Consider the following 20,302-nt stretch of genomic DNA (forward strand, 5'->3'; position numbering starts at 1 on the left):
TGCCTTCAGCTTCCATTGACAATCATGTGACCCCTGTCTTGCATGTCATGGTTTTCCCTTGAGTCTCCTGGGGTGGAGGAGAGGTGGGTGTCAGCCATTAGACCCTACTTAATATTCATCACCCCCTTCACTCACACCCATCTGCCCATTCAGGAGATGGAGAGAGGCTCCATTGAGATGTTTCTGTTTGAAAACTCCACCCCTAACAATATGCCTCCCATCCCTCCAAACTGCTCTGATGGGGTACTCCCAGAGGGGTCCTTCATAGAGGATGTGTTTGTGCATATTTGAGCGTGTGCGTGTGTGTGTATGTGCACGTGTGAGTGTATGCAATGCAGCCTCAAGGGTCTTTTCTCAACACTGGAGGGGATGAAAAAGAGAATGGAAGAAAAAAGTGGAAGGGAATGAAGGGAGGGGGTAAAGGGCAATATGAAAAAAAACTGGGTGATTGGATGATGCTGACAGTTTTATGTGACCTCCTGTATGTGTGTGGAGGACACACATACACACACAAACACACTTTTGCATCACTGAAGTGACACACATGAAACCATCAGATATGATCCAAGGTACTTACTCCTCGGAAATGCTTTTTTTGTTCAAAAGAATCAAAGTGTGTTTGTGAATGCAAGCGTGCGTAATATATATCATGTGTTAACAGAACTATTCACATAGCCAGTGGCTTGTAACCTATACCTAGTGTGTAACCTGACCCTCAAGGGGTGAGGTGTAAGGAGAGATGTCAGATCTCAAAATCACGTCTGTAAAGGACGTACACACACACACAATGGCTCATTATCTTATGAGTGTGTCACCGTGGTTTTATGAGCTCCAGAGGTCGTATTCAGAGTATTGAAAGAAAAGCCTGAAGCAGACTGCCATACAGTTCTTTATACTTTTCGCTCTTCTTTGCTCCCCTCCGTTCCTCCCTCCCCTGCTGAGTCCATTAAAGACCTGCTAGTTTATCAGACCTAATGTAGCGTTAGCATATACAGCTTTTGCCTGTACCACACTCTATTCTCCCTATCTCTACCACTCACTGTGCATAAACCTCACTAATACTATCTCTGCCATTCACAGCGGATGGGGCCCGCTAACGATGCTAATTAGCAAGCGAACACAATGCACGCTTCATCTCCCCTCCCACCTGTCAGGAGTACATGCGGCACAGCCTCAAAAACCAGAGAAAATAACTTCCCTCTCTTCTCTCCTCCTCCTCCCCACCCTCAGTCTTTTGCGTTAGCGCCTTTTTATGTTTTGTTTGGTTTAGCTATGAAAACTCCAGGAGAAACTTTGCTACCTGTGTGTCTGCTTTGCTGTGTGTGCTCCCTTCAATGCCATTTTTTTGATAAGAAATTGAGGAGGGGGTTGTGAAGGGTAGAGGAGAGAAACAAGAGACCAAACAAAATAGGAACACGACAGACAAGGGGGTAGAGGGGAAACAGAGAATATGAAAAGATCTCCTGCTGTTTACAGTTGTAACCTCCGTTCTACCCCATGTGACTCTTCAACAGATGACGGAAAGATTTATTGTAGAAGAGAGGGAAGAGAAATGGGAGCAAGAAAACACCAAAGAGACCGGTGGCCACCTAACCCTACACCACACTCCTGTGACTGTCTTTATGCCCGGGTCCACACCTTGAGGGCATTCCTCAGTTCACCTCTCAGTTGAAAAGAGTGAATATAGCCTTTCTAATGCTAAATAGAGTGGTTTGTTTCTGCTCCCTAGAGGATGCAAAATCCTGTTTCATCAATTCAGCCAGCTGCCCACACACACAAGTGCTTGTTGAGTGTATGTGCGTGGGCTACCGTGTGTGTATGTGTGTGCATGTATGAACAGTACGTATTGTGTAAGTGGTAGTTAGAATGCAACAGCAAAAGCCGCTCTCTAAAATGGTACTCATATATTGAAGAGCCTACAGGGTTTTAGTAGCGCTTGCTAACGAGGCATTCATACTGATCCATTACAGAGTAGGCTACCCCACACACACACACACACACACACACACACACACACACTCATACACTTGCACACGCGCGCGCGCACACACACACAACACACACACACTATCATTAAAAACCCACTTATGAATGATGTCCTTCCAGCCTTATCAGTATAAAAACTGGTGATGCTGTAGATTAGAGGCTGCAAAGTACAGAGTAATTATTCATAATTTATGGTGTAATTCTTTTGTAATAATGGTGTACAAGTAACTCCTGATAATTATAAAGGAATGAGATATGAAGTTTATTTGAATAAGGAAGAATACATACACTGTAGGTATTTTATTAACTGTTAACTATTCTGATATTACATTGTACTGACTCAAAATGAAGAGAAACATTTGGCACAACATAATATATTTACATAAAAGATAACATAAACTTGCAAAAATTCTGTTTTTAGACACATTCCCCTTTTTGTTCCTATTTATAAACATCAGTATCACCTTTAACCAGGAACAATGATTACATACTGAGTCCCAATAGCAGAATAAAAAGAATAAATCATGTTGTCAGAATCATTTCATAAGAGATAAAAAATATTCATTCCAACTTTATGGACAACAGTGTATAATCAATATAGCCCGTGAGGTGCAATAGAGAAACAAATACCAGACTTTAATGGTTGTTCTTGCACCTTTTCAAATAAAGAAACGAAGCGACAGAAATGGGGAAATTATATGCAACAGGTCTCTGAGCTGAACTGTGGGATGTGGACTAGAGCCCACAGCCCCCCATCACCCACCCACATGTCAAAGCATTAACCCTGGAAAAAGTCATGTAAAGCCTGGAGACAGAGAGAAGTGCAGCTTTCCACCAGTGGTGAGATATATTAGTGCAAATATATTTTTTCTATAATTTTATCCTATGTGAGTCACATTTACATCATATACTCCTCTGTTATGATCTGCAAATCCTGTTTTACATTACACTTCAGTATATTTTCTATTTTTAATTCATCAGTCCCTAAATCTGAGGCAAGTTTTTTTTTTTTTTTTTTTTTTTTAAAGTACTGTAATATTTTAGCAATATTTAAAGTATTTCATATTGTCAGCTTTTCATTAATAGCATATTGGAAATTTTCATCAAAAAGACTGACTGAATTGTACTTCAGTGCTATATGCTCAATGAGCAGCACTGAACATCCATGTTTACTTTGAGGGGGGGATTTACACCATGAATGCCGTTGAACACATATTGAAATATTTTGAAATGAATCAAGACAATACTTAAAATCTGTCATATTTAAAATGTTAGAGCACAGATCATTTATTTTACATCGTCTGCTTCACTGTTAATTGTAATCTAAGATGTTTAAAATGTAATGATGTTGCAAAATGGTCTAAATTTTCTGTTTTGAGATTTATTTCACCCATCTGTCCACACAATCCCAGAAAAAAAATCTAAGATGTTCATATCTTGTTACTAATCTTTAGAATAAATTCAGAATTATTCTAGCAAAAAATATAGCTGACACTGGCAGCATGTATCTCATAATATTAGGTTATTAGTACCTATTATTTAGAAAAATACATAGACTATTATTAGACTCCTTGAATTTCAAACATTGTTTCCTAGTACTCAGATACAGTACGTTGTGAATAACTAAGCTGTGCTTTGTGGGCTTTTCTTCAAAATATTAAATAATATCTTCCTTTGACTTGACTGATGCTATCTATTAGTAATGAGGACATACATCATATCATGTGACATATCTGGAAGGCTGCGCCATTTTGAACTTACAAGCTACTGGTTGCTATGGGCAACAGCATAATACAGACGTACAGGAAAAAGACGTATAAATCAAGATTTAAGAAAAAAAAATAGATAAGGCAGCGGCGAAAGCAAGGGGTCCCTATCTGGAGAAGCTCAACGCCACTGCTAAGCAAAGGTATTTGGAGATCAGAGATATTAAGGATACAGATCCCTCGTGGATAATGCAATGTTCACATATTGTAATCAAGGGGGTAGTAATGGTAAAATGCTATCAACATTGTTTCATAGTCAATAGATAGCATCGTTTCTGTTTATAATGTTACCTCCCTACATTCTTGTTCCATGTATCTGTGAAGTGATTGGGGTTTGATTCTAGTTCAGTGATGGCCTGGTTAGTGTGTTGGGTGGGTTAGTGTGTGGGAAATGTAAATGCATATAACTAGTCGGAAACCCAAAATAACAAACCTGCGGGTCTCTACATTTGCTGTGTCAATCATGGGAGTAACTGGGGCAGTTTTTAATGCAGCAATGTCTCCCAGGCATCTTCAGTTAAACAGATTTTACAAACAACTTACAAAAACAATAAATATGCTGCTATGGGACTGTGGCGCCTGTAAGTTCAAAATGGTAAAATGGGGCAGGGATGCTGGTCGTTATGTTATCTCCTCAATCCCATAGCCCTATAAAGAAAGTTATAGCATGCTTTGATGTCACCACCCTGGTGATCACATGGTTCATGTAAGCCTCAAAAGTTCCAAATGAACTGAGTGCTGACATGTTATTCTATGGGATAAACAGCAATGAGCATGGTCAATCTCAAAATAAACCACACACAACCGTTGTTGCACTACTGTATGTGTTGTTGTGTCAGTTATGCTTTTGAGGAGTGGGTTGATCACTGAAAGGAGTGCATTTATTACTTTGAAAACTTAAATTTCAAAGTAATAAATGCATGGAAATGGGAAGGTCTGTGTTACCTTGGGTAGGCTACTTACGTGAGCGGTGCTAACATTACAAGTTCATTCATTCTGCAATTGTACTGTACTTGTAAGGAGATAGACAATTTTACCATTTTTAAGTTTTACTATTATATGACTGTGGTAAAAGCAGAAAACAGTGGTTAGCTGTGAACACCGTGTGTCTGCCAAGCTCTGCTCTCCAGATAAAACACACAATAAGGCATTAACCAGCGGATTGCAAAGTGGCTAACTTAGCATGCTAGCGCCAGCACGGATACTAAACTCATTAAAAACTCAACATTAGCCAACTCCAAACTCAACAGAATTCTGACAAACTTAACCAAACACCACCAGGTTCGGCAAAACAACTAAAATAAAACCCACTGATAACCAAATTTGTACTAATATTACCTTATCTTAAAAACTCCATAATTTGTGGTTATAGGCTAGTGGTTAAAGCTCAACAGCAGGCAACGTCAAGCTAGCTAACTACAGGGCAACAGTTGAAAACTGAACATAACAGCTGTTTAAGATATAAATTTATACAAACGCTGACACATACCAAAGAAAACAGAATTTACAACATAAATGTCCGCTAATACAGGAAATACACTCAATAATTTGAAAAATTGATTTTGATTTTGACATTGGTGGGGACACAAAAGTGCTCCATGGCAGCACTCCTGAAAGTTGATGTTTTTTTGCATTTGCAATCATAATTTCACATCATGTAGACCTGATCAAATGAGCAAACAATTATAGTCAGATAAAAAATTCAGCAACTGACACGTTTAGAATGCATATCTGAATATCTAAAGACAATACACAAATTTAATGCATTCTGCAGTTATTGTCATGACTAACATATCCATCATTATTAAACCTCACCTGTGAATTTCCAGCCTCTCCTACTGCTTCTCCTTCTCCACCTCCTCCTGCCTCTCTACTTTCTGTCACCTGACATAAACATATTGATGCATGACATATGAACAGATTAGGGATACAATGATCATTGAGTTTGATGGTACAGTTATTGCCTGAGCAAAAAAGACTTTTACCTTCGACTATAACATGTAATTTATTCCACAAAATTATGGCTAAAATCACATCTAGAATCTGAGGTTGTATTGTATTTTCCCCACATATTTTCTTTATTTGTGTTTTTTTAAACAGTTGCTCTCTTCCATAGAAATACATGAAATTAATAGGTAAAAATAACTTTAAAAAAACTGTATGAGTTTGGCATTAAATATTGTCTTTTATTCAATATCTGTGTTGTTGAGCCTCTATAGTTCTATACCTTTGAAGTAACTTACCCTTTGACTCCTAAAGAAGAGTATTCTGTCCAGTTTTCTTTTCTTTGACATCCTTCAAATCCTAATAGAGGGAATGCACGTACGTCACTTCCCCCCTGGGCCACGCCCCTCTAAGTCAGACTGAGTGGCAAAAACAAACCGGCTCAACATGGCGGAGCATAGCAGTAACTACAGCAAGACCCGGAAAAATGTGGAATATAACATGAAATTAAAGACAGTTAGACTCGACATGGATCCATACAACTACCAAAGAACAAGTGGTCTACGAACATTGATATATGGCCGGAAATCACCTATCCTGACATTTATATGAACCTGATTTCAACGCCAGGAAAATACACAATGCAAAGCCTGAAAGCATACAAAAGACAAAGAGTTGTTGACATCCTTGTCATCGTTAATTAGAGGATTACAGCTGGTGAGTACTTTAATTCAACATACTATTGTTTTTGAGGTTTTATGTCAGTGCAGACGTATTTTCTTGGCGGTGATAGCCAAGGTAAAGGCCCAGCAGTAGTGCTCACAGTTCACTACTGATTTACTGGAGTTGAACTCTTAGTATTGACCCAAGTGAGTGTATGATCTACTGGTACTTTTGATATTTAAGTGTAGTTAACATCAAATACTTGACACAACACAGCTACAACAGCTTTGTGCTAGAGTACCCCCTTATTACCTCCGCCAAGGAGGTCATGTTTTTGCCAGGGTTTGTTTGTCTGTCTGTCTGTTTGTCTGTCCGTTAGTATGCAACATAACTCAAAAAGTTATGGACAGATTTTGATGAAATTTTCAGGGTTTGTTGGAAATGGGATAAGGAAGAAATGATTAAATTTTGGTGGTGATCGGGGGTGGGGGGGCCCACGGGGGGGGGGGCGCAGACCAGAAAATTTCATCAAAATCTGTCCATAACTTTTTGAGTTATGTTGCACACTAACGGACAGACAAACAGACAGACAGACAGACAGACAAACAAACCCTGGCAAAAACATAACCTCCTTGGTGTGGGGGGGCCCACGGGGGGGGCCACTGATCAGCCTTGGCGGAGGTCTGCGCTCTCCGAGTGCTTCTAGTTTGGAAAACTAGGTTAGCCTCAGTTTAAGCTGGTTTACAATCATGTAGAGCACAAGGTTCAGAATCACACAATTGAAGACAAAAACGTTTCAGTTATGAAATATAGAACTAAATGACAGATGCTAACATTAAGAGCTTTACTAAGAAGTAACGTTAGCCAAAACCATGTGTAATTTAAGGTATGATTTTACGCAAGAATACAGCATAAATTAACATTACCTGACACGAAATGGCAACCGCAAATCCAGGTTTCATTGCCTGGATTCCAGTTATTTCTACAAATTGCAGCGATCCATCTGCTTCTTCTGTCTTTGGCTTTAGGTAGCCGCTAAAATGATAGCTCCGAGTGCTTTTTAAACCTATTTGTGCAATCAATGGCACAACAGCTCTTCCCAATTTTTTAGACTCTTGTAAAATTTTCGCAGTATTCAAGCCAAAGCCGCTACTCATCTCCCTTTTTCTGCCACTCAGTGGACGGAACCGCGGTGACTTCCGTTAGCGGTGACGTCACGTGCATATCCTCTATTACCAAACACGCAGGCACACACACGAACACATGTGCGCAGGCACGCACGCAAACAGACACAAATACAAATACAAATACAAATGTAAATGACACCACTAATATTCAAATCCGTCTAGCTGACGTGACCCACGCTGCACAAATGTAAACATGTTGACAACTCATGCTAGCGGCCCTACTGTCCAAGTAGAAGGTTGTAAGTACCTTTTACAAGCAGATGGAGTGACAGCGGGGACGGCCAATCACGTACTTTAGCAAAACCGCAGAGCCAATCGGACAGCAACATTTAGATTAAACGCGGGACTGGATCCGGGTCAAGGGAAACAGCGGGAGGACCGGGTAAGGCTGTGATCACACAATACGAAGGTCAGTCTGGTTCTTACTGTGGCCCGGTTCCTCTCCGCAGGTCCCCGGTTAGACCCGGCCCGTTAACGTCCCCCTCCAACCCCCTCCTCGCCATAACATGGTGACAGCCCGGTCTGCGCAGACTCCAATCAGACGGACCAGAGTTCGGATCCACACTCGGAATGGAAGTGAGTCATAATAAACCGTCATGTTCTATCCTGTAAAGTCTACGGTCCATGACAATACAAAACAAAATGAGGGCCATTCTATTGCTACCTAATCTGTGTGTTAAACCATAAGCTTAGTCAAGTCATCAAGTAATGTGAACGTGATGAAGTAATACAGTATTGATGTAAAGCTCTTTCAACGACATGTATTACGTAACTAGGAATGCATTCTTTTCTGTTACTTTTGATTCAATGCAGAACAAAATGAGGGCCATTATATTTTTTCCTAATCTCTGTATTACACCAGTAACCTTAGCTCAGCTCCCCATTTTTATGACTGATCTCATGAAATTGTGTTGTATGTAACACCAGTTTATTGCATTTGGCGTACTATACATACGCATTTTCATCCTTTCACGTGTTATTTAAATCCATTTGATGGCGTGTCAATGTGCTAGCCGCTTATCACGCTAATTGCTAACCCTAACGACTAATCGAGGTAGCCGCTAATCGCTAACCCAAACCACTAATCGTGCTAATGGTGTACTATTTTATCCAGCGTAAATATTCACGCTGAAAGCTTATGATGCGTACAGATAACACGCCAGTTAAAAGTCGTGTGTTATCTGTACACAATTCATGATATCACGTTGCAATTCTACTGCTTATAGAACCTGTGGATTCCCACGGGTCAATGCCCTATTTTTTTTAATTCAAGTAAACACCGCACAGATATCAAGAGATACATTATGTTTGTCTGAATGGATTATGCTGCACTATTAATGCTTATTTATAATATTTAGCCTGAATTACTTTGAGTCCCATTGGATTTGTGCAGCTAGCAAGTTGCCAGTGTAGCTGTTCAACACAAGCTGAACATCACTGACATAATGCTTAAAATCTTGGTTGGGTCTGCAGCTTACTTTCATACAAGTCTCATAGTTCTCTCATTAGATCCTGACAGAAGTTTTCACAATTTTCTCTCTTCAATATTTCCCTCCTTACCTTTTAACACTTTTACAGTCCCTCATCCTTCAGTCATCTACCCACTATTGGTAAAATTTATCTTTCCATATATACCTTTACAATCATAAATCAACCTTTGTAAACATGTAGTGTGCAATAAATGAGGGTGATAATTGAAAATGTTCATATGTAGAAGATATATGTCTTTTTTAAAAGAGTTAAAGTCATGTGAAAACAGAAGAGCTTATGGGAACATTTGTGTACAGATACAAAAATTTTCAATTTATCAAATGTAAAACTCAGCACAAAGAAATTCCATTCTAGGATGCTAGTCAGTAGGTTACGGAAAGTACAGTATGCAGGAGTTTTTTTGTATGTTCCAAACTGTAGCATGAAACCAGCTGTGTGCAAATTGCATAGTATTTCATGGTAAATTCCATAGTATTCTCTCATTGGACATTTCACCAGCATGAATATCCCACAATGCAATGCAGTCATGATAATAATGGACAATGATAGATGGCCAACAGAACCCAGTCAGTGATGCTGTAGGTTGGCGGTATTGTGCCAGTAAAAAAAAAAAAAATATATATATATATATATAAAAAAAGAAAAGATAGATAGACAAGCAACTGTTTGAAGAGATGTGTGAATGTCTACAAATGCATCATCAGCTAATTCACATTCAAACACAGTTTGTAGGATTAAAAAATTAAAGTACACAGAGTTATAGAGTCAGTCCATAAGTGGTAAATTGCTTGGAGAAGAGAAGCTGTCTCGTCTCTGAGAAAGAAAAAAAAAAAGTTTAAATTGTTATTAAAGTTCATTCTGTGTCCTGTAGCTCATCATTTACTATACCTGTTTCTGGATAAATTCTGTGTGAATATGTTCTGGGTCAAATCAGTGTATATGTGACTTTAAAAGAACAGGTGACCTTTAGCTGTGCTCTCATTTGAAAATTTAAGCTTCACCCTAGGCTGCATTTTTCCGATGCTTTTGACCAATTAGAATCAAGATAGCTTTTATTTTCTCGTCCTCATGTGATTGGGTGATTTTTTTTCCAAGTCACTTTAAGTAAGATACAGATGCTTTCATGACTCCGGAATGAATGTGAAGCAGACATTTAACCTGCTCCAAACATCTTGTTCAGTCCATTACACCTCTGTTTAGTCTCCTCCACTTTGAGATTTTACACAGTGACTGTAGGTTAAAAGAGTATGAAGCTAAGTGCCAGTTTGTTATTTGGCAAGGATATTAGAGTGTCTGACTGGGGGACAAGTGGATGGGGTGCAGGTTTGGAATGTGGGGAAACTGAGGTGAGTCTTACAGGTAGCAGACTTTTTTATTTCCTTCCAAAGTAAAAACACACTCAAAGGCAACCACACATGTTATATACGTGGCAGTAAAGGTGAGTCGGTTACAAAGGTTACATGCCCTCAGCTGGCAAGGAGGCTTACAGGAAGTGATATGTATTCATGCCCTGAGCAGTTTGTCCATAGAGATACATAGGTATGTTGAATGTTAGTGTAGATGTGTATATGTGGCATAAATTATGGGATTCCAGGTAGAAACTGTGGGCAGCCACGAAGTTTTCAGTCTGACTTTAATCTGATTTGATTATGGTAATCTAAACCAGAGTGAAGCTGTCCAATCAGAGGTGACATCTCCTGTCACCTTCAGGTTCCAAAAGGTTGACTCGTGCGTGTAAACATTTGAAGATGCTGCAGAAAATGAGCCCATGCATGTGTAGTTTCTGAGACAACTACAACCAACAACCAGTAGGTCATGACACAGACACTGAAAGGAAAGGAAAGTCAGTAATCAGTGTCTTTTTGTTGACATCAACTCTGGGGATGCAATGTGTGACGTAAACACAGAAGTCAAAAGTTGCAGTTTATGTAGAAAGGCAAATAAGAATGTGCTGTATAAGTCAACAAATCAGACAAGATAAATATGAATTACACAGTGTCTGGCAAACTTAACTACATCAGAGTTGTGTGCCCAGATACCACTCCAAAGACAAATACTGCTGCCATAGGACAGAACCTGGGTCCCATTTCTGCATGACAGTCCACAAATGAACAGCAACATCTCTACATTTAATGGAGTATGCTGTATCCATTAATGCTTTTAACACTAACAAATTAACTTTATCCTTTTGAAAATGACCTTGTTTCTTTCTCTATTGTTTGACTTTCAAGTTTGATTTTTCTGCCAGCATCACTTCTGAAAGCATCCAGCATTTCATGCCAGCACTTAGACACAACACACACATCCATACAGACATAAAGCAGCCTGCATTCCTCTCTTGTTTTGCCTGTTTGAGTTCAGCTGTATTCATGAGCGCTGGGCCTTGGCGTGCAGACTCCGAGCCAGACCAGAATGACACACTCAGCTCAGTTTGAGGATCAACACCTTATACTTTTACCAGGTGGTGGTGAATTTACACAACCACAACTGTGCAATTTATAACATCCGTTTGTGTTTCATAGGGTCAGATCTGATCTGGATGTTTAAGAAAAGTTGGAAGATGTTATGTGACAAGATTTTGTCTCCTCCAATGTGCAACAGTTTTTAGTCTGGGATGAAAAGAAACAAGCAGTGAGGGTTCTTTAGAACTGTTTCTCTTCAAGTGCCTACCAGGTTAGAAGATTCAGCAATGTCAGCTATTGTTTGCAGTAACTGAGTGTGGAGATGGAATGCTGGTTCCTGTATTGTACATTTTCTGTCATTCTAGTTTGTGGCTTTTGGTAGTGGATTGACCACTATGTGACTATTGGGATTAAATTGTCAATAAAAAACTCACTTCTACTTGTAGTAATTGATAACTGATCAGATGCTGCACTTGTTTCTTGATGGTAACTTTGAATATCCAAACCCGAAGCAACTCCAATACATTAAAGCACACACAATTCTAAGTAAAGTGCTAAAGTTTGGTGAAAGCATTTAATAGCTCTATACTAGATATAGAGTAACTATATTTTTGATGGACAACACATATAATACGTTTACACTTTGCTGTGAGTCTCACTCATCTTCGTACATCATTTATATTGTGCTTGTGCTGTAGATAAATCTGGCATCATTGTGGAATATTGTAAAAGTTATCTGGGATGTTTGGTTAGTTCTTGTGTGGTGCTGTTGAGCTTTTATAGAATTGTGTTGGGAAAGATTTGGTGGAGCTTGTGCACTTGAGAACATTATGGTAATAGAATGACTAAATAAAGAAAATATGTACATATATGGTCCTATATGTCCTATTTTTATCCTACAATACATCATTTTAATGCACACAGGAAACTCTGAATTCACCTACTCAGGCTGATGTGGGACATCTGGATCAGTTGAGCTTGAGGTGAGATAGGCTTAGTTGTGAGACCAGATGCAAGAATAAATTAATATTGATGGACAGACTTAGAGACAAAGCCTTCATCCTTGTGTTAGGCATACAAAACACAAACTGCAGTGAATGCAATGAACACACATTGTCTCACAAATGATGATTTTATTAATTGAGTTCATAGAAGTTTAAAGCATTTGGAAAAAAAAACAAAACAGTTATTAAGTACCATCATAAATTAAATCCCACTAAATCCAAAATCTATGTTGCCACATTCTCCCAAATCTAATGTATTCACTTTCACAATTATTATTATTTAAACAGTCTTTTCACATTTACAGTCACGGAAAAAATTATTAGACCATCAAAAGTCATCAAAAACAACGGTTATGCAATCAAGTACTAACTCCTGTGTATATCGTATGACTAAAACAGACAAAAAAAAACATGGAATGCCTAAAAGCACTTTTTTGTCAGTACAATGCCATAGCTATTGATGTAAGAACTGAAGTGATTTCGGTTATTATCAAGAAAACATGGAAAATGGTTAGATATCAGCTCTTAAATTAAACTCTTATGAGCTATTTTTATTGTTATCATTATATTTGTCCAAAAAATGTACCTTTAGTTGTACTAGGCATTAAAATGTACAAGAAATTGAAGAAAACAAGGGGTGGTCTAATCATTTTTTCCATGACTGTATATGTGATACTGTGTGGTTTTTGAAGAGTCACGTGGTTGTGTGTTTATATAGTGCAGAAGTATTCAGGATACTGTTACATGTACATGTGTACTTATCCTGGTTACTGCCAGATGTTGGTTACTGTTAAGGCACAAAATGATGTGACAGAAATACAAACATGGCAGTGACAACAAATGCATCTTGCTTCTTGATGTAAAGAGACACAGAATCTTGTGTGTCAGTACTGAAAATAAATTTAATATACTTGGAAATCAAAAGGAAACAGTATTGGGAAAACTGGAAAATATTACACATTACAACATTACTATGTGGATTAACATTAAAACCAATCTCTGAACTCCATCATGACAACCCTCTTCCATCATTCATAGCTGCATATCTTCATCCTCCTCTTTGTCCTTCATGGTGACAGTGACCCAATAACAGCTGAAGGACATGTTTACCTGTTGATCTCATCTCCCACTGCAGAGAGTAGATGAACACTGGTGAAAAAGGCTTTACCTGCTATAAACCAAAGTGGCGTCATTTTCTGTAGGTGCAGTGACTTTGGCCACAGATGGCAACAGAACAAATGACCACATTCTATTGTAAGTACAACCTAGACCAACAGAAGTAATGGGAAACTGGTATTTATCATTTACACAGGGATATGAGTATCCAAATTTCTCTGTATGTCATGTAAACACCATATCCTGCGTATGATTTTAAAAAAAAGAAGAAAAAAAAGGGATATGTCAAAACCCGCGTCAATAAAGTTGATGATGTTAAAACATTTTTTGTCTGTGATTAGCAGAAAACATCTAAAATAAATCATCAGTTCCGACAAATTTAGTTACAGCAAAAAACAAGTAAGTGTGTCTACCTTAGTCAATGTTTCCAAGACAACTCATGTAAGACATTATGGACTTGACCACCTAAATGATGGTCACTAAAGTCTAAACTAAAGTGGAGCTGAAGTCTCAAAACACACTTCAATTGCGCACAAAATATTAGAGTTTTCATTGTCACTGAAATCATTTCATACCTTCCCGAGCCTCCTTTGTCTGAGCCTCTGATGGTTCTACATTGGCACAACACAGACACAAAGGTGCCCATAGATTAAAACTGCAATCCCTCTGCGTTTTGTGTAGGCTTGTAAGTGTGATCATTTGGAGAAAATTCAAAGTCATTAACAACTTTCAGAACGGACAATGATCTTCGAAATGCACCACTGCAAAATTCCTTCATTCTTTTCATCACAAGGTCAAGTATTTTGAGTACAAACAATGATTACAGCCTCACGGCAAACTCATAAAGTAGAGCCGCACAGAATCTCTCTCTTTGTGCGTTGTTATAGCACCGAGTGTGTGTGAGCGAGAGACTGTGTTCTTTGTGTCTCTATCCTTTAAAGACATTGATTTCTCCTTACGACGGACAGAAGCCCCTAAAAGCAGACAAAGATGGAGTGATGAATGGCTGCTGTCCTCAAGAGGGATGCTTGTTTTCTCGTCTCTCTTTGATGAGGTCACTGACAAGACACAAGGTCACAGGTCATGGAGCCATATAGATTGACATCAAAAAAACACAAAAAACTCACTTCAGTCTGTTCAATAGGTCTCCAGCTGCAATTACCCGTACATTGTTACCATGTCAACCTCCACATAAACTTTAATTTACTCACATACATGGTCAAACGTACAGTATTCATCCACACAATGATGCAAAAACATACATGCACGCACACAGAAGTAACTTGCAAGGGGAAGAAAATGCTGGCATTGAGCACAGTTCCACAGAACAATGTGTATCTGACTGTGTATAATGTTGTAAACTGTATATCCTAGAAATCCCCACATATCAAAGTGTGTGCATGTGTTTGTATGTGTGCATCTAATGGTCAAAGGTCAGGGAGCGAGGGGCTGGGGAATGCTCATGGAGCACACAACTAAATTCCAGCAAAACAAAGCACTATCTGTAAGTTCTATAACACGAAGGCTTTGGGACACTCTGAAAGGTGAAAACACTGGCCTCTGTCTGGATGACGGGATGAGTGCATGTCCCTCGTACCCCTTTTTTTTTTATGCTGCTATTTTCCTTGAGAAATTCTTAAAGGCTCATTGTTGTTTCAAAAGCAAGTGATATATATTTTTTTATGTTCTTTTCTGCATCAACCTTTTTCAATTTCCTTGCCTGTAGCAGCCCCGTCAGTACTAGAGCAAGTAGGTTGTTTATGAGCTGGACGTATAACACATGCAAGTGTTTGGGTGAAAATGTGTGTGTGTATGTGTGTGTGGCCCTGCTGTGGAACGCAGAGGTCAAGAGGAGCTGACCTCCCCTGAGGCTTGAATTTGGTGAGAAGGAGAAAGAAAGAGGTGAGATTTTGAGTCCCACACACAAAAAACAAACAAGTACACAGTCAAGCTTTTCAAGATTATTTTTGCTGCAAGTTCACAGCCTGTGTATGAGCACAGATAATGGAATGGAAATGTTAAACTTGTATTTTTCACATGGTTTTCAACACCAGTGACAGGAAGTTGACTACTGTAACTTTACAAGTGACATAGCATGTAACAGGTAGTGTGTGAAGTTAGCCTTCAGGTCTGTCTTGCAGAAAAGCTTTAGGAAGTCAGGTGAGGTCATATAAAGTCCACATGGGGTAGAGACTGTGATGGATGACTGGATCGTATAGGTTGTTTCCCAGAGGACTTGGGGTTGTGTCCCCTGTGAAGCCACAAAAACTTGTGTTTTTTAGACTGTTGATTTTTTTTATGTTGTAGTCAAGGCACCTAAATCTCATCAAACTACAGTGGTGGAAAAAAGTTTTTGGACACCCCATGGATTTGTAATATGTTGCATTAAGAATCACTCTTAAAGGAGTGATATTTTGCAATTTAAAACATTTCCCTGTGGTTTATGTAAACTGTAAATGCTATGCTTGCAGGGCTGGACTGAGACTCATTTTCAGCCCTGGAGTTTCATACCTCAGACCTGCCCACTTTAGATCACGACCAATTATTATTAAAATCATGGAATTATAACCTTACATGTTAGGTCTACACATTGTTCTGCAAAGCCTTGTAATTCAGTGTATTTTCTAAAATATTTCCAATTCAGTGCAAGTAAACTTTGCTTCACAATGTGGATTTATTTCAACAGTGAGTGCACATCGACATCTCCAGCATTATTATTCCTCACAACACAACAACAGAATCCACTTTTTTTTTTCTTATAAGTGTTAACATTTTTCAAACCTTTAAAATGTTTGAAATGAAATAAAAGAATATATAAAAATATTAAATAAAAAAATAATTAAAAAAAAATAAAGCTTGCTGCACTTTCTAATGACTATCATTTTTGTATCCTCTGCAACAAAAGATTTCCATCACAACTTACTTGCGGTTTGTTCCATCTTTGCTATTGAAAACTTTTGGTATAGTGATATTAGGGGCTTGATGAGGATGATAAGAAAAAAATGTATGTATATCCTGTGACTGAGGGCGAGCAAAGCAATCAAAGCTAACAACAGACTCCTCTTCATCTGTCTCCTTTCTGACCAGTGGTTCAGGGTTGTGCTGCTGAGCTGCTCCTCTGTCATCAGTAGACTCTGCTCTCCCTTTCACACTTCCTCCAGTTTCCCTAGACTCGCCTGCACCTGCATCACAATAAAAAATAATATCTACAGACATTTTGACTTACTTAACCAATTAAGATATTTACATTGGCAAAATATGCAGGGTTATTTAATATTACTTTATGCTATTGCCTTTCAGCTGTGGGCTTTGTGTATTTACTGTCTCACTTTTAATAATAAAAAAATAAAACATCCCAGTACTATCGTTTGGGTATAGAAAGTGGTTTTACTGGAACTAATGCTTGCTTGTTGACACAGTCTGTTCCAACAGCTCACCTTTTCCTTCCATCCTGACAGGAACAATCCCCTCATCACTACTGGCTCCTGGCTCTGCTTCTGACACTAAAGCACATTTTAAAAATGGTCATAATTCTCAGCACAAATCTTCTATTTTGCAAAGCCTTGGTGTCAGTTTCATTCATGTAGTGCTGAATCATCTAGTATCTCAGAGCACCTTTCATATTGAACAGGCCTACACCATACTCTTCATTGTAGCCTATTTATTCTAATAATCTTCCCTCTCTGAGCAGTCCTACCTGCCCACTCTGGACTTGTGGGCTCATGGCTGGTGTCTGCTGCTGGATCTGCTTTCTGACTCTGAGGAGCTACAAGACAAAGTTTCCCAGTTATGGGGCGTCGCATTATACTATTATTTAAACTGGATAAGGTTATGTTCCACGCCACAATGCCATACAATTCATTGACACAATAATTAACTAACTTGAAAGGTGGTTTACCTGTTTCATCGTCCTCATTAGTTGTTTCCAACCGGAGGTCGTTTTTGTGAAAAAGTTGCTGATTTTGGCACATTTGGCTGCGTTTGCTTCCAGAGCTTTCCTCTTTTTAATTCTTGCTTCTCCACACCACCCTTGCTCTTTCTATTATCCATGTTTCAAACAGCAAACACAGCTGACCATCGACAGCCTACAGAGCACAGATCGTATGTGCTTCACAGCTACAGTCCAGAGCTACTAACCGTATGCAAGGACATACTACGTCAAGTCACGGTGTGTCTGCGTCTGCTTGCTAGTAGAGGGGGTGGCGGGCCAGGAACAGTGGTTGCAGTTTACGTGATCAACCCAGTGCTATGAGTGAGCCCCCTTCCCAAAAAAAAAAAAAAAAAAAAGTACATATGTGTGTATATATATATATATATATATATATATATATATATATATATATATATATATATATATTTATTATTATTATTATTATTATTATTATTATTATTATTATATATATCTTTTTGGGGGGGGGGGGGGGGGGGGGGGGGGTTGGTTTTTTGGGGTTTTTTTTGGTTTTTTTTTAAGTGAACTCCAGCCCTTGCGGCCCAGATATTATACCTGCCCACCGGGAATTGTCCCGGTCCTCCCGATTAGCCAGTCCAGGCCTGTATGCTTGGGTCTGAATTCTTCATTAATTAAACTCCACAGGCCCATCTTCAACCCTATTTCTGAGTAATGACATGAGAAAGGTTGTTTTGAGCGCTGGCCCTTTAAATGCAAATGAGCCACTTCACACCTCACACGTTCCAGGTTGTTGACCGTGCTTCTCTGTCCCAGTCAGCCACTTTTGTTTAATAGAACCATCAACTAAGCATTTTAGGCAGAGCCTTCAATATAAACAGTCACAACACTTCCTTAGACTTCCGTTGTTAAAAAATGGCAGATGAAATATGGACCTACTTCTGGGTTCTGGAGGGGTCGATGGTTCCAACACTGAGTGGAACAGCATCAGAACACATTCATTTCTATTGCAGCTGATCTAGCAATTCCAGCGCTAAGTTAATAAGATATCATCATCTTTCAAATTATCAAGTGTATTTCCTGTATTATTGGATATTTATGTTGTAAATTCTGTTTTCTTTGGTATGTGTTAGCATTTGTAGAACTTTATATCTTAAACAACTGTTACGTTGGATTTTCAGCTGTAGCCTTATAGTTTGCGAGCGTAACTTGGCCAGCTGTTGAGATTTAACCACTATAACCACAAATTATGGAGTTTTTAAGATAAGGTAACGTTTGTACAAATTTGGTTATCAGTGGGTTTTATTTTAGTTGTTTTGCTGAACCTGGTGGTGTTTGGTTCAGTTCGTCAGCTGAGGTAATGTGCTAATTAGGAGGAGAGTTGCTATAGAGCTGAGCTCTGCCAATAAAAGTTCATTTAAGTTATTATTCATGAGTTAAAGGAGGTGAAACTTCTGTAACTTGGCGTTTATAATATCAGTCTCATCCTATAAGAATTCTGTTGAGTTTTGAGTTTGCTAATGTTGAGTTTTTAATGCGTTTAGCGTCCATGCTAATGCTAGCATGTTAAGTTAGCCATTATGCTATTCACCGGTTAATGCCTTATTGTGTGTGTTATCAGGAGAGCAGAGCTTGGCAGACACACAGTGTTCACAGCTAACCACTGTTTTCTGCTTGTACCACAGTCCTACAATAGTAAAACTTAAAAATGGTAAAATTGTCTATCTCCTTACCAGTACAGTACAATTGCAGAATGAAGAAACTTGTGTTGTTAGCATGTAGCCTACCCAGCTAACACGAACCTTTACCCCCAAAATTTAAGTTTTCAAAGTAATAAATCAGTCCTTTCAATGGTCAACCCCACAACTCAAAAGCATAACTGACACTTGATTTATGCCAAAATGAATATAAAGATAGCTTTGCAGCACCTGGAGGGTTCAAATTCCAACTTTTTGAACTAGTAGGTTCCAAATACATGAATAAATGTACCAAAGACTAATTAAAGTGGGTTTAGCAAAATATGACCCCTTTAAGTAATTGAACTCTGGCAAGTATTGTTCCATTCTCCAATCCCACATGCTCCCTCATGCTCTGTTCCATCAAGGTGAAAAACGGATACTTCAGCAAGATAATGACACACATCCAGGGCATGACATGTCGAAACTGTCAAGAATTTAGTTCTGTTATTCTTTCTTGAATGAAGAAAAAAAAATCAAGCATTTGTTTTGCAACACAAAGAAGATTTCTCATGATAATATTTGAAATTAAATTTTAAGGGTGTCATAAAAACTTTTTTCCACTACATTATATCTGAAAACTGAAAATTCTTATTTAAAAACTGATCATAATATGTCGACAAAGTCTGAAAAAAATGGAGTTTGTTGTTTCCCATCAAAGAATACATTTACCAGGTATCTGTTTAATGCAGCGGTTCCCAACCTTTTTTGGCTCGTGACCCTATTTTAATATCACAAATTTCTGATGACCCCAGACATTCAAAATATCAGTTGTGGGCCCCATGAAAGTTAAATGTTGTGGACCCTTCATAACCTTCAATATCTTGTCGATCTGTCGGGGGGGTGGGGGGAGGTATACATGGGGTTGCGATCCATAACTAATGTAACCTACGCTGTTGTGAAAGAAAAGTGAAACAACATACTTTCAACGTCAGACTCTCAACTTCTATGCCTCTATTATACATCTTATTATACATCTTACTCGAAATTTTCACAACTTCTAACCTGTAGCCTTTGCTAAAATTAATTTCTTTTTTGATCATGTAATAGTTTGCTATACTACATTGCAAATAAAGGTTAATTTTAGACCACATTTAGTC

Source organism: Sphaeramia orbicularis, chromosome 5 (genome assembly GCF_902148855.1).
Source record: "Sphaeramia orbicularis chromosome 5, fSphaOr1.1, whole genome shotgun sequence".
NCBI lineage: Eukaryota > Metazoa > Chordata > Actinopteri > Kurtiformes > Apogonidae > Sphaeramia > Sphaeramia orbicularis.